This window comes from Amphiura filiformis, chromosome 10, assembly GCF_039555335.1.
Source record: "Amphiura filiformis chromosome 10, Afil_fr2py, whole genome shotgun sequence".
NCBI classification, from domain to species: Eukaryota; Metazoa; Echinodermata; class Ophiuroidea; order Amphilepidida; family Amphiuridae; genus Amphiura; species Amphiura filiformis.
Window position 1 is genome coordinate 26,887,840 of NC_092637.1, and position 14,867 is coordinate 26,902,706.

Sequence of the window (14,867 nt, forward strand, 5' to 3'; positions counted from 1 at the left end):
GTAGCAATTGTCTAAAATAATATTGACGCCGCCGTGTACATTGAAATCAATGTAACCCAAGATTTGAAAGTTGCAGTAAATTCTATTGATATGTATTCAGTATAATGGAAGGAAATCTGCGCGGCTCTCATGGGAATGTTCGTTTTGTTTCATGCATTTGGGGTCGAAATGTCGGAAAAATCAATATAAATTGTCATTATTCTTATCTTTGGTCAATATTCACTTAATCCCTAGTTGAAACATGAAGAGTAAACACATTTTTAAATGCCCCGCCAAGTTGTAATTCCAACGGTTAAGTTAGATCAGGTTAGGCTGGTCATCTTCGTAACATCTCACCTTTTGAACATGCCAAGGTTACAAGAGACTTCATCTTGATGGACGATAATGCAACTCCACACAGGGCTAGGATAACCAACCAGTTTGGAACAAGAAGGCATCATCACCTGAACCCGTTAGAGCATTTGTGGGGACATTTAAAGTACCGAGTAGACAAGAGCATCAAGCCAACAACAACTTTGATTGGACTGGAACACATTCTGAAACGGGAATGGGCAGCAATATACCAGGGATGTATCGGAGTCTTGTACACAGTATGAGGCGGAGGTGCTTGGCAGTTATTCAGGCAGAAGGAAGCCACACCCGATATTAACTGATATGAAAGTGAACATTACAACAACCGTTACAAGAGATATTTGTAAAAGCCAAATCACACTGAAAATGACAATGTGTGTAATGATATCTGAGTGTTTTTGTATTGTTGTAAGTGCAACTTTCAAATCTGGACCTCACTACATTAAATTGACCGGTGTTTTATTGTTTTCTGGGCTATCGTATCAAATGAGGTGTCAAAATGCGCATAAATAAATTCTGCTTCTAACACATTTTACAGATTTGTAATACAATACCCCTTTTTGAATAATGGCCATTATTTAAGGGGGGGGGGGGACTTCCTTTTTTGAGATGTTTACTTCTGTGACTGAGCAGTTGCAATGTAATACAAATGTGATCTAACAATTTTTTGACGATTTGTTTTCAATTTTATTTCATGCACGTTCGACTGATATACTAATGTATTATATCCCTGAATATCATTCAATAGTATGTTTTTCCTGCAAAACGTATTTAATTCAGGCTGCGACTGAGAAATGAATTTATCTAATAAACATTGAATACATAGAGCCATTTATACATCGGTCTTGTAATATTGTGATTACCAGCGAATTTTATGTATATGGGGTAAAGGGTACTGACGTAGCAAGGACGTTTTCAGACGGGGAAGGGAAATGGGAGGCAACTTTTATGTGGGGAAACTTTGACGAAACGGTTAAAATGGGCTGTAGAGTACCAAAAAGGTCTAAAATCGAAAATATCATGACAATCAGCTGCCCACGGGCCGGGGTTGGGGAAAGGGGGAGACTTCTCACTGCCGACCACCTTCTTGGCTACAAAACTGGCCCCTGGTGTCGTTTTAAGTTGAACATAGATGTTCGCACAGTTTCATGAAATCTGGAATATGATGTAATAAGACTTGTTTTTGTTTATTAATCAACAGATAAATATCTCGGACCGAATGGAAAAAATCCCTGCACGTATTGTAGTTATATTGATGCTGCTGCACCTGTAACCCAAGAACCGCGCCAGTACTCACTCCTTTGTCAAATTGCACCTGGTTATCTTCATTCAGTCACAATACGTAATTATCTGCTTCACTGCATCTTGCTATTTCCTATCTTCTTCATGCCTAGCTCGTTGTATATCTCTTGTTGTATATGCTCGTACGATGAATCCAAATTTATTTCTTTGTAGACGTGGTAAAAAAACGCTATCTCTTCAGAGCCACACCAGGCTGAGTCAGCCGAGGAAGGGCTAGAACGGGGTCAAAACTTTACTTGATCCTCCGCTAGCTTGACTTCCTCGCATCCAAGCCTGTTCCCCACAGCCCAAGTTTGCGTTACCCATCCGACACCACGTGGAGGTTTGGGTTGAGTTGCCCGCGAGCAAATACTATGCCAGCTCTGCGGGCCTTGCCGGACCTGACATTTTACTTGCTAGTAATTTCCTTTTATATCATTTTCGTAGAATACCGAAATTCATTTTTGCTTATACTTTTAATTGTACATACGTGTAACCCGAATTTCACAAATTTGCATGAGCGCCCTCACATTTTGACGTCATAGCAACATTATGCGGGAAATGTTTGTACTTATTTTGGTATCACTGGATAGAGACGCATAGCTATGAATTGGTACCAAATATAACAGGCCTCACGGGCCTCAAGGAAGACCAAATGATTAATTGTGTTTTCAACTGATTGAGTGTCACAGGTTAAAAAAGAAATAAAACATACAAAACAAACAAACAAACAAAACAATATATGACGTTTATAAATGAAAATTAGAGGGGCATAATAGTGTTACACAATATGGCTCAGTAGTTCTAGGGTTACGACCTAAATCAACACTTGTCGTATTGGGGAAACACGTATCAACGTTACATAAGCAATCACCATGATCACAGAGCACAATGTAGCGGGTCACCAGAGCAAGGGAAATAAATGTAGAGCTTTGTTACAAAACCCCTTATATCCACTTCAGCATATTTTGAGAAAACATCAAAAAATCATCAAAACAACTGTAACTGATAAATGGGGTTTGCAACAAAAAGTAGTTTTGGGCAGGATGCTTGGGTAGGATGAGCGTTGTATAGGTTTTGAGTTGTGTTATTATACTGTGAGCAAATTGATCATTCCTGACTGAACTGTTAAAATAAAACTGAACAAGTTAAATTCTCTGTTCATCATAAAATACTGAGTCTCCCATGCTTTTTGGCTGGACCTACACAGATGCCTCGTTAATTAATGTATATGGTTATGTACTTCGTAGTGTACGGGGTGTCCCCACTTCAAAACATAACCCTCATTCAGACCTCTTTTTCACCTATTTCCAAAAGAAGTTGATCGTTAATATACTTATCATATATAGAAACCTTCAATCGTTAGCTTTATTAAACCAAAACAATTATTTCAATCTTCTCACAACTTTTGAAGATATTTTTTGAAAGAAATGAACCCGTTTTTCACTCTGTGCACAGATGAGGTTTGGCTACATCAAAGATAAAATCCTGTTTAAAATGTCCGTAACCCGATCATCATCTTCAAAGTCGCGAGCACAAGATATTCTAATTACCCACTAAACTTTGCGAAAGCTGTATTTAGCTCCTTTATGAACAGCACTCATTCCCTCTATGATGAAAACACGGCCTGATTGCTTCAAACATGCTTACATCAGCGAATATATATTACCCTTCCTAGAATCCTTTGCAACATGCCGCATCATCTCACTACATCAAATGACACTCCTATTATTTTGTTTTCATGTTGAGAATGGACTGACTAAACAGGGATCGATAAGCAAAAAAAAAAAAAAAAAAAAAAAAAAAAAACAAAAAGAAACATTTTGCAAGATCTGGATGTCCTCTGTTCATCGAGGTACTTTTTGTCACTATCAACTCACATTGCAATAGCAAATCATTACAGAACACTAAAATGGACGAAATGCATTGTGGGAGGGGTAAGATACCTTACATTTGATTGAAAACATAATGTCTAAAATGATTACATAACCTATATATTTCGGGAAAAAGAAAATATGCAAGCTAAATAAGCAAAGATAATAACCCGTTTTTTTTGTTGAAAGAGCAAATGATGCAAGTGTTTCGCCAGTGTAAAATTACAACGACTTTGGTTTTGTCTACTCTTAATGTATGATTCTAGTAAATGAAATGAACATTTACGTGCCAGTAATACTAGTAATTATACCAAACTGCGACGAGCTCTCCATAATCTGTTTGATATATACACAGAGTAATTAATTTGGACTTGTTACATTACTTTACAGATCTGTTTTGTAAGGCCACAGGGCCTCACTCATCAGAGGCACATAACCATATGAGGCAATCACAAAAATATACATACTACATGATGTCACATGATACAACTTGAAATTAAAAGCATTGCATAATGTTACACAGTAATAACAATAACCAGTGTATTAGACCATAATATTTCAAATGGCTATACTTGACAACTTTTATCATATTAAAATATGATAGACGACCATAAAATGCTTGACTGGCCACTTGACAATTCAGATAATAAGTGCAATTATATGGTACCTATTTATATTTTTGTGATTGCCTCATTAAGGCCCGGTCACACTATGAGGAATAGGGGTGAACGGCAAGCGACGTTAAGCTGCGAATTGCAATTTTGAATTTATTGTCACTCACCGTGTGCTGCCGTTAGTTGTCGCTGACGAATCCGTTAGCGACCGCAGACGGCCGCAATTATTCGTCGCGTTCGTCGGCAAATTTTCAACATGTTGAACATTTTGTGACGGCAAAAGAATCAGTTGTGATTCCGTTCAGATTTCGTTGGAGACCGCAACCCTCATTTCTTTGACGTTTCCATACCGTGCGAAGCCGTGTCTAGTCGTTTTGAGGTCGTCACAATTTCGTTGGTAGTCGTTGGTAAACGTCACTTCGATTTCAATAGACTACCCGGCACGATGCAATTTTAATGTTCATATAAAAAGAATAATATCAATAATAATCAAAAATATTAATATTTCTGATTATTATTGATATTGTTATTGATATCGATGTTAATATTTTTGATTATTATTGATACTGATATTAACATTTTTTATTATTATGATGATAATATTTTTGATCATTATTGATATATTGATATTGATATAATAGTTTGGATTATTATTAATATTGATTTTCATATTTTGATTCCTATTGATATTTATATTAATTTTTTGATTATTTTTGATATGTGTAATATTTTTTTATCATTATTGATATTGATATTAATATCTTTGATTATAATAGGCCTAATTGATATTTTGATTATTATTGATATCGATATTAATATTTTTGATTATTATTGATATTGCTTTTACTATTTTTGATTATTATTGATATTTATATAATTTTTTATTATTATTATTGATATGTGCAATATTTTTGATTACTATTGATATTGATGTTGATATTTTTGATTATTATTGAAATAGATATTAATAGTTTGGATTATTATTGATATTGATTTTACTATTTTTGTTTATTATTGATATGTGTAATATTTTTGATTATTATTGATATTGATGTTAATAATCCTGATTATTATTGATATAGATATTAATAGTTTGGATTATTAGTGACCGTTCACGGCGAATGAGCCGTAAATTCCTCCCCCGGTCAATTTTGTTTTATTTCATGTTTAACAAATATACATCATAAGCTTTAAAATGGTATATCATTTGACTTCAAATGATACCCAGAAGCAGGGTTATAGTTTGTTAAACTTTGCTCCTTCAACGACATTGAATACGACATTCGTACACATTTTACGCTGTAACTCAGAATACAATTTAGGGAATTTACGGCTCATTCGTGCTGTACGGTCACATTATTGATATTGATTTTACTATTTTTGATTATTGTTGATATTGATGTTAATATTTTTGATTATAATCAAAAATATTAATTATTATTGATATTGATATTTTTGAGTGGATGATCAGAACGTTGTGAAGAGTGCGAACGCCAAAGGGGACTATACGACCCGCACACAAACAGGCTTTGATGTCGGCTGCTGAGTCTAGTCATCATAACCGCAATCCACCGTCAGCTGCCGTTCCTTGCCGCATGCAAATCCGCTGCCAGCCGTCTGTCCTCGTTGCTTGTTGTCGGGCTCCGTCGAGACTTCGTCACTCATCGCCCAGACAACGTCCGGATTTGGTCGCTAGTCTCCGTTTCCTGCCGCAGCCTTTCGTCCCTTTCCGTCGTGTTGTCGCTAAAGGTCGTTCCCACTCGTCACCGAATCTTGTTTTTCCTCTTTTTGTCGTCGCTTTGCCGTCAACATTTTGTGATTTTCACGTTCGTCACCTTTCGTTGCTTATCGTCCGTCATAGTGTGACCGGGCCTTTAGTGAGGCCCTATGTTCTTACGAAACAGATCTGTAAAGTACAACACAAGTCCAAATTTATCATTTAGCTCCCGTTATGGTCGAGCACTTTACCTTTGGATGATTTCAACCATCTAGGATGTATATCTTGGATTTATCTATTTATATACATAGTATATTTTTTATCAGTATGAACAATTGAACATACTCATGATAATACGTATACGGATACACTACAGTGTAGTACGCGATTAATGCTTTTTTTGAAGTTATTGTCTCTTTTCTCCTCATTTTTTGCCTGTTTTGCTTCCTCGTTATTCCAAATTCCAAAATGTCTGAAATAGTGTGCTACGAGCATACGACTATGATGGCCTTCTGTCCAAGTATTTTACCCATATGTGACACGATCTGGTCCATGGGGCCAAAGGCGGTAAATTTGAAACTGAGATAAAGGTAAAATAATAATAAACATTAAAATACATAATAAAATAGACGTCAAAAACTTTAGAACCATGTATGTTAGACCTTTGGTGTTTTCAGTAAATGATAGCCTATGTATGATGTAATAATTATAGTAACTCAATTTTCAAAAATGCCTCCTTTGGCCCCCATGGATCAGATCATGTCACATATCATCGTTAGTTCACCCAGACTAATTAAAGCCCGAGTTCAACATCCGCAAAAATATTACAAATGAAATAGGTTAGTTCACCCAGACTAATTAAAGCCTGAGTTCAAGATCCGCGAAAATATTACAAATGAAATAGGTAATTTAACTTCTCAGTCGAATTATTTGTTTCACGGCTGTTCCTGTACAACAACAAAAATAGACAAATAAACAAAATAAATAAATAAATAAATAAATAAATAAATAAATAAATAAAAACAATAATACAAATACAGTCCATGCGTCATAACATTATAAAATGTAAGTTACTATGCAAGTATTTCTGAGAATATAACTTATGGTAACCCAAAATACGAAAGATCTATAATGTTACCAAAACCGAGCGCTAAAAGACACATCATTTACACTCCAGCACCAGTGACAGTAAGTCAGTGCTTTCAATGGCATCAACGCTTTGAAATATTGCGAGCGACTACATGGTTTACAACATGTAAGTCTCCATCCCCAAGAAATGTTGGTGTAAAAGCTACTTTATCAATGATCTTATTTTTGAAATTTGGAACACAGACTGACTAGGCATTTATCAAGTGAGGAGGTTTTGTCGCCAATAGAAATATTGGTCGGGAGCGCAAATATCTTGATCGTTGTAACCCGTACGAAACTCGGGGAGCTGATCCTGGTTGCGATGGTTATTTGTGGAATGTCTAGGGTGTGCGCTCTTGAAGCAGCAAAGTCCCTGAATTGTTGTTTATTGGTTTATGGAATGATGTGGGCCGTAGTGGTCAGCGACAACCTGTAAAGTGTGCTGAGGCGTGTGGATCAACGTCTAGGCGTTGTGCCTGTGCGTAGCGCACTATAAATCACTGCGCTTTTTTTTAAATTTTTTTTTTAAATAGTACTGAAAAACTGCCATGGTTCATGCATTTTATCTCCTCAAGACTCGACTCAAACAATAGCATTCTCTATGGACTTAGAAATGTCCAGATCAGCAAAAAACAATACATTCAAAATGCTGCCGCCCGGCTTGTTACAGTGACTAAGAAGTGCGAACACATAACTCTAATTCTTAAATCCCTTCATTGGTTGCCTGTAGAGACGCGCATCATATACAAGCTTATACTTCTATACTTTCAAATACGTCAACAATCTGGCACCTGACTACTGTAACCTCATTACCATAAAAAAACCGAACTCGTGCTCTTAGATCAAACATTACCACCAGCTTGCAACGCAAGTCTGTCAATACCGTTACTTACGGGCAGAGATCATTTTCATATTCAGCAGCGGAACTGTGGAAACAACTCCCAATTCATGTCAGGAACTCCAAGTCTCTCAAGGGTTCACTAAAATCTTATCTTTTCAACATTTGACTGTGTTTATTCTGTATCTTTGCATACATTAAGTTTAAGTTGCAGTGTAAGATTTTGTATAGCGCATTCGAGTAATTTGACGGAATGCCTTTATAACCATGCCTTTCATTCATTCATACCTTTAATCATCTTCACCGAGAAATACAGCCATTTATACGTAGGATTTTCATGCTTCTTATGCATTCTATGCATCAATTTATGTTTGACAACGTTTTCACTTTAATTAAGTATTAATCAAAAAGTATTATTCAAAACCGAAGTTAAGATGTTCCCGACTTTTATTATCACATATTCAAAAAACGTTTTAAGTTCCAGTGAACAAATTGAAACAAATGCTCCAGATAAGTGTTTTTAATAATAAAATGGTCCTCCTTTATGTGCAATGACTTCAAAGAAGTGTTGGTTGTTGCTGTTTCTTTGAAATAAATTAAATGGGAATGAAAAAAAAATCATAAAACACATGTCAATGATATACAAAAGTATTGGAGAAAAGCGCAACTTTTCTTGAATATGTTTATTCTTCTTTCATTAGCGAACTATATTATATACTTTGAAGAACGAACTAAAAAAGTAACCCTAACAAATGCTCACGGGCGAAGTTCAGGCCTGTTAAATTCGAAAATCTTACCCTAGAAGACTAAACTTCACGCCTGAGTTTGCCCATATTGACCTTGTGTCCGGTACCAGCTGATCCGTAAAAAGCAAAACATTTATTTGTATATTTTACACGTAAAGGTATAGGAGGCGCTGCATACGATTAACACTATAACACGTTTATGGAGGGTTTGTGATAAAAATATAAACACTTCAACACGTTTATATCACCAATATAAACATGTTAAAGTGTTAATAATCCATCAATGATGATATTGTGAAATTGTTATATTAATTTAATAATGTTTATTAATGTACAATTGTGGATGACAAGCCGAGTGTGTTTACCAATATGCATGCCTAACACAGTACTGTTGGTAATCGGATACATCCCATTGAAATACGCGTAGACAAAGTGATTTCGGACCCTCTGACATAAAACTGCTGTCATTATGTTACTTTATTTATAGCACATATTTTTTGAAATACATATATTTAGAATATGCAACACATTTGATAATAGCTGCTCTAAACTCAGAGAAATTATCCTTTCAAATGGGGTAAATATCTTTTTTTACCACCCTGTATTTTGCTTACTGCTGCATGCAACAAAAATTTAAGCAAACAAATATCAAGCACTTAATGTTCGACAACGCATAATTCTGTAACTGAATATATAACGTTAACTTCGTTTTCCAGGCAGCTGTTTATACTTTTCATGGAGGTTAAGTATTATTTTAAACCATAGAAACCCGGATAATGAAATTCACCAGTGCTATAAAAATATAAGGTGCAAGATTGCATTTGCACAATTAGTGATTAGTAGGATAAATATAGGATCCACAACTTATTAGTCCCCGGTTTTGAAATAAATGGAAAAATATTTTAAACAAAATGTAAAAAATGTTTTTAGCGTCAGTTTTTGGTTAAAATGGCATAGTTGATAGCTGAATCAATAACTTGTCCTTCCATAACGGTTAAATCACTGGTTTCGGACCATTGATAAGGACTCAGTGGCTATTTTTGGGAGACAAGTAAATAGTTGCGTAAAGTCAATTAAAATTAAGGCAACATGAGAATCATTATGTTTGACAACTTTTTTTACAGTAATTATAAGATATAGTCTTCTTCGTGGCCACCAATCCTCTTTACGCAGATTTCAGCTCTCCTCACTATGGCATTTATTCAATGAGAGGTCTGTCCGGGCTGAGGGTATCAACTTGTGCAATTATGTGTCTCTGCTGATGGTGATGGTCTGCAGAAGGACTTGTGAAAAACTATCATTTCAGATAGCCCACAAGAAAAAAAGGTGTAAGACCAGGAGAACTTAGGGGGCATTCCACCTGGTGCTTCAAAGCAATCACACGATTTCCAAACAATTCTACATAATGCGTTCTGTCAATTTAAGAAAGTGGTAAACATTTGATTTTCGTGTTATAATAATTGACTTCACGAAACTGCATTTTACACGGCTCACAATAATTGCTATCGAGTCCTTACTAATGGTCACACGCCGGTGATTTTACAGTTTTTGGAGGTTCTATGTTTTTTACCAAATACCTCATACTTTTTTAATCAAGTGGCATCTTTGTATCTACATCTCTAGTCTTTTTAGTCTATTTCAATCACAATGCCCTGAGTTACCAATAAGTAATGTAAATAATGCACACTAAGGCCATTTTAGTGTTTATAATGAAGATAGATGGTGTATCTTATTTTGCATGCATATAGTTTCCAGTTTTAGCAAGGAGTCTTCGCTCGTTCTTAAGCGTCTGTTTTTCTTTAACATATTCAGCAGAAATGTAGAACATTTAACGTTGCAACATACAAAGGCCGATGAACAGTTCCATAACTTGTATTTCACATACGCTATTGGCGAATGCACCTTTAGTCATCGTTTATATTCTAGTCAGCAGATATGAGGAGAATATAACATTGCAACATGAAAAGGCCAACGAACAGTTCCAGGACTTGATTGCACATATGTGACTGGACACCACGAATCAGCCGTAAAGTCGGCCTCCGGTCAATTTTGTTTTATTTCGTGTTTAGAAAATATATATCATAAGCTGTAAAATTGCATATCATTTGACTTCAAACGATATACAGACGCGGAGTTATGGTTTGTTGAACTCTGTTCCTTCAACAAAATTGTACTTTTTTCGGTTCTACATGTGTCTCTTTTTCCACATTTCTGGTAATAAATATCAAACAGTCATAGTTGGCGGTCATTTCAAATCATCCCCAAGTCAACGAGGTACAGGAATGTCCTCTTATTGTTAGTTGTTGGTATACATACCTAGACAAAATACAATGCATTGTTATCCACCACTTGAACAGGATTTAGCCAAAGCAAACAAAGACAAGAACTTTTAAGGATTCTATAGAAATAGGTAGAAGCTTATTATCCTCTTCAGCAATAGGATTATTGATTGGTTTAAACAGTGTTTGATGAGATACGAGTCGCTCGGATTTGAGATGCCTATGAATACGACCTTCACGCTATTTTACACTCTAACTCAGAATACAATTTGCCGAGTTTACGGCTCATTCGTAGTGTCCAGTCACATAAATATAACGGTTAGTGCGAGTCTAGTCATCGTTTATATACAACGCTGACGTTTCACGTTGTGTTTGAATGTCTAGCTCATAATTATTCGTATTTGATGAGTATGTATTGAGTCGCTTTCGTGTAACCTTGCGTCCATCACAAGGGACTGATTTCAGGAATGCTTTTCTGTATTCCGGGTTACTGATGTTATAAATTATCGGATTAACCGAAGAGTTTAGAAGAAACGCTACACGTCCGATCCAGAGAATTACACTGTCAGCTGTCGGCCCATAGAAAGGATCCTTTGTTTTTGTTACAAAAAAATGTATTTCTGCAATGTTGCTTAATTGTATTGGAAAAAGACAAGCAAAAAATACAAATGCGTTAATGCAAAGCATACGTGCAACATGGTTTCGAGCATCCGATGACTTGCCTTGGGGTTGTTGACGTCTATTTAACTCACGTACAATATTAATGTATACAATAACATTGATGAAAAGCGCGATTGAAAATTCTATAATATCAGCGGTATCGAGAAAAATCCACGTCCAGTCTGACCATTGACAACTGTGAACTATTGATGGATAATTTAAATATGGCTCTACAGATGGCCATGTAAAACACTCATACTCAATACGAATGAATGAAATTGGCGTTGCTACGATGATAATTAGTGACACCCAGGTTAACAACGTGAACTTCATGTTGTCATACAACGGATGTGAGCTGACATTTCGTTGACGGTAATGCAATGGTCGGCAAACAGCTTGGTACCTCTCCAAAGCAACTAATGTCAAAAAGGCAATGGATGCAAAGCTGAAGACGTAGATAACCCACATTGAAACGGCACATCCAGCACTCTTAAATGGGTACCCATAATCAATCGGTAATTTGAAGTATGTCCACAAATAGTTTGAAGTCGTTACTACTAGTAAGACCGCATCGGCCACCGCTAAATTCGCAAGGTAAAAGTTAGTTGGTGTCCTCATGTTTGGCACCCGATATATAACATACAAAAAGGCCGTGTTTGTCAATAGTCCAAACACAGTAACAAGTGGTACCACAATTAAAATAAAGATATTTTGAAATGGTGTATATAGATATTCTTCTGCTTCCTCTAAAGAGATATTTGTGCAAGCCGGTACGCTGCTTGCATCTGCCATGGTAGTTTTCAGGTAAACTAGCGAGTGAGTCGACGTGCCGTGAATTGCTTTTAAATCGTCTGACTGGCGGATGAAAACTGATCAACCAGTCGTTAAATCCGCTTCAACATATGGAACAGTCGCTGGTTTACAATGACGTAAAAAGGCGCGCTTTATTGCTACTATTGATTTCGTACTTTTAAGATAAAACATAGTGGGTGGCAATGAACATTATTGGAATATTATGTTATAAATTTTGATTATGCGATTGTTTTATTATTTTCTGGATTCTATCAAACTTGTTTAATCCTATAATTTTACAATTGATTCTATCAAACTTGTTTAATCCTACCTGTATATTTCTAAATGTATCTATTTCATAATGATAATAATAAATGTTTCGATTAATTCTGTGGCCACCAGGATGTATCACACCACGCAGTTACGGTATACCTGTAACATTTCACCATTTTACATCTGGGTGACGTGGAACAAACAAGATAAAGTAGTATTGTCTACGGACACAACACGTCGGACCCGACGGGGTTCGAACACACACCATTGTGACAGGGGCTACCTTAGAAGAAAAAAGTCACTGCACATTAGCAAAGGTAAAATCTAAAAGAGCAGCTAGCGGAGACAAGCTTGAGGGAAGGGGTTGCTGGCAGAGGGGTTGTATGCCCTCGAGTTCTGTAAACTTTTCCAAATCACGCGTTAAAATCACGCATTTTACTAACTCATTTTTGACGTTATAATTGCATGCATTCTGAGTACGAGGAATAGCCTTAACTGATATCAAATAATTTTGAATTTTTGAAATTTGCGATATAATACAAATTTTATGACAAATTATTAAAAATTATATTTTCGACATTTAAGGGATGGGGTATGAGCGTTTGGACAGCATTTATTGTGGAACATTAGAGCACATCAGACATATCGAATTGCCTTCTGATGTCAATCAAAGTTTGATTTTTTGAAATTCGCAAATACACATTTTATGGCAAATGATTGAAAATTGATATTTTTGATATTTAACAGTACTCGAAGTAAACTTTATAAATCTGATGATATGTACTTAATGTGTATGTAGGTGGGATGAAAAGCCGACGATCAATTGAACATTTTGACCTTCGTATTGAAGATATGGATTTTTTTCCCAAAACACCAAAAAAAGTTTTTGGAAAAAAAATCCATATCTTCAATATGAAAGGTCAAAATTTTAATTTGATCGTCGGCTTTTCCTCCCAGCTACATACACTTTAAGAACATATCGTCGGGTGTATTACATAGTGACGGATGTTAAACTTCGCCAGAAAAAAAGTTTTTGAGTTAGACGCGATCAAAGAGTACGCCGATTTGTGATCAACCATAGCAGAACACTAACAAGTAAAATCCTCCAAAAGTTGCTTGAAACATCTATCACATGAAGAATTATTCGCTATTAAATCAGTAAAATTATTACAAAGTTATACGTCAGTATGTAAAAACGTGAAAACGTTGCACCCTAACATCATCCGTCACACATCCGTCACTATGTCTTGCGCCAATATCGCGCACGCTAATCTGGTCTCTCGTGTTGATCTATGGACATCCGTCACACATCCGTCACTATGTCTTGCGCATAAAAGTCGGATCAAGGAAAGACTTCGAAGCATCCGTCGGTTCTTTACGCTTATTATTAAACGCTTTTTTCATGATAAAACCGACTCGTCACGAGTGCCCATGACATACATGGCATATTGTATTTGAGTATTTACTCCTGATCTTACTAGTTCTCACTCTCATGATATAGCTAATCACACAAGCTGTAACTTCTTTTTACAAAACGCCAATGATTGTATTCAGTTTTACCAATTTACACTGTATTATCTGTCAATTTGGAGCCGCCTCTAAACGCCTCTGAACATATTTTGATCATCTTTCAATAACCTACTCATTAAAAAGGATCATATTTTCATTTTTTATTACTTAATCATCCCTTTTATATTGTAAAGCTTTGAAATAATGTCTCTAAATATTTGTCGATTCAACTCGAACCATTAAAAATTTATTAAAAGTGATATTTTACTAAAATTGCAACATATCTGATTCACTAATGTATTTAACTCATTCATTTAATTGACTTGTCATTATTTTTTAATTACCTACAGCTCCATGAAAGTACACACTTGGATCATTAATGTCATTAAGTTTATGGTATTGATGGTATTGATATGCAAAGACGAATACAAACTATGCAAAAATGCATAAAATGCACACAGGTGCCTACAATTGCACGAAATTTTAATTTCGTGCAATTGTAGGCACCTGTAAAATATCTGCAAAATGTAATAATAGTAACAAATTTGATTGAATTGTGATTTTTGATAACTCCATAAAAGTACACAGAACCTCTTTATTAAATGTTGAATGCAATGCACACGTGGCCCTACCATCTCTTAACATGTCGCAGAGTAGCGAAAAGTTCTCAAAATGTGATAAGATTTCTGCAACTTAAGTGATGCAAAGGTGCATTTAAGTTGTCGGCAAATTGTATAAAAAAAGTTGCATACAAATTTCATTACAAAAGATTAGACACACTTTTCATGAACTAAATGTCTACAGG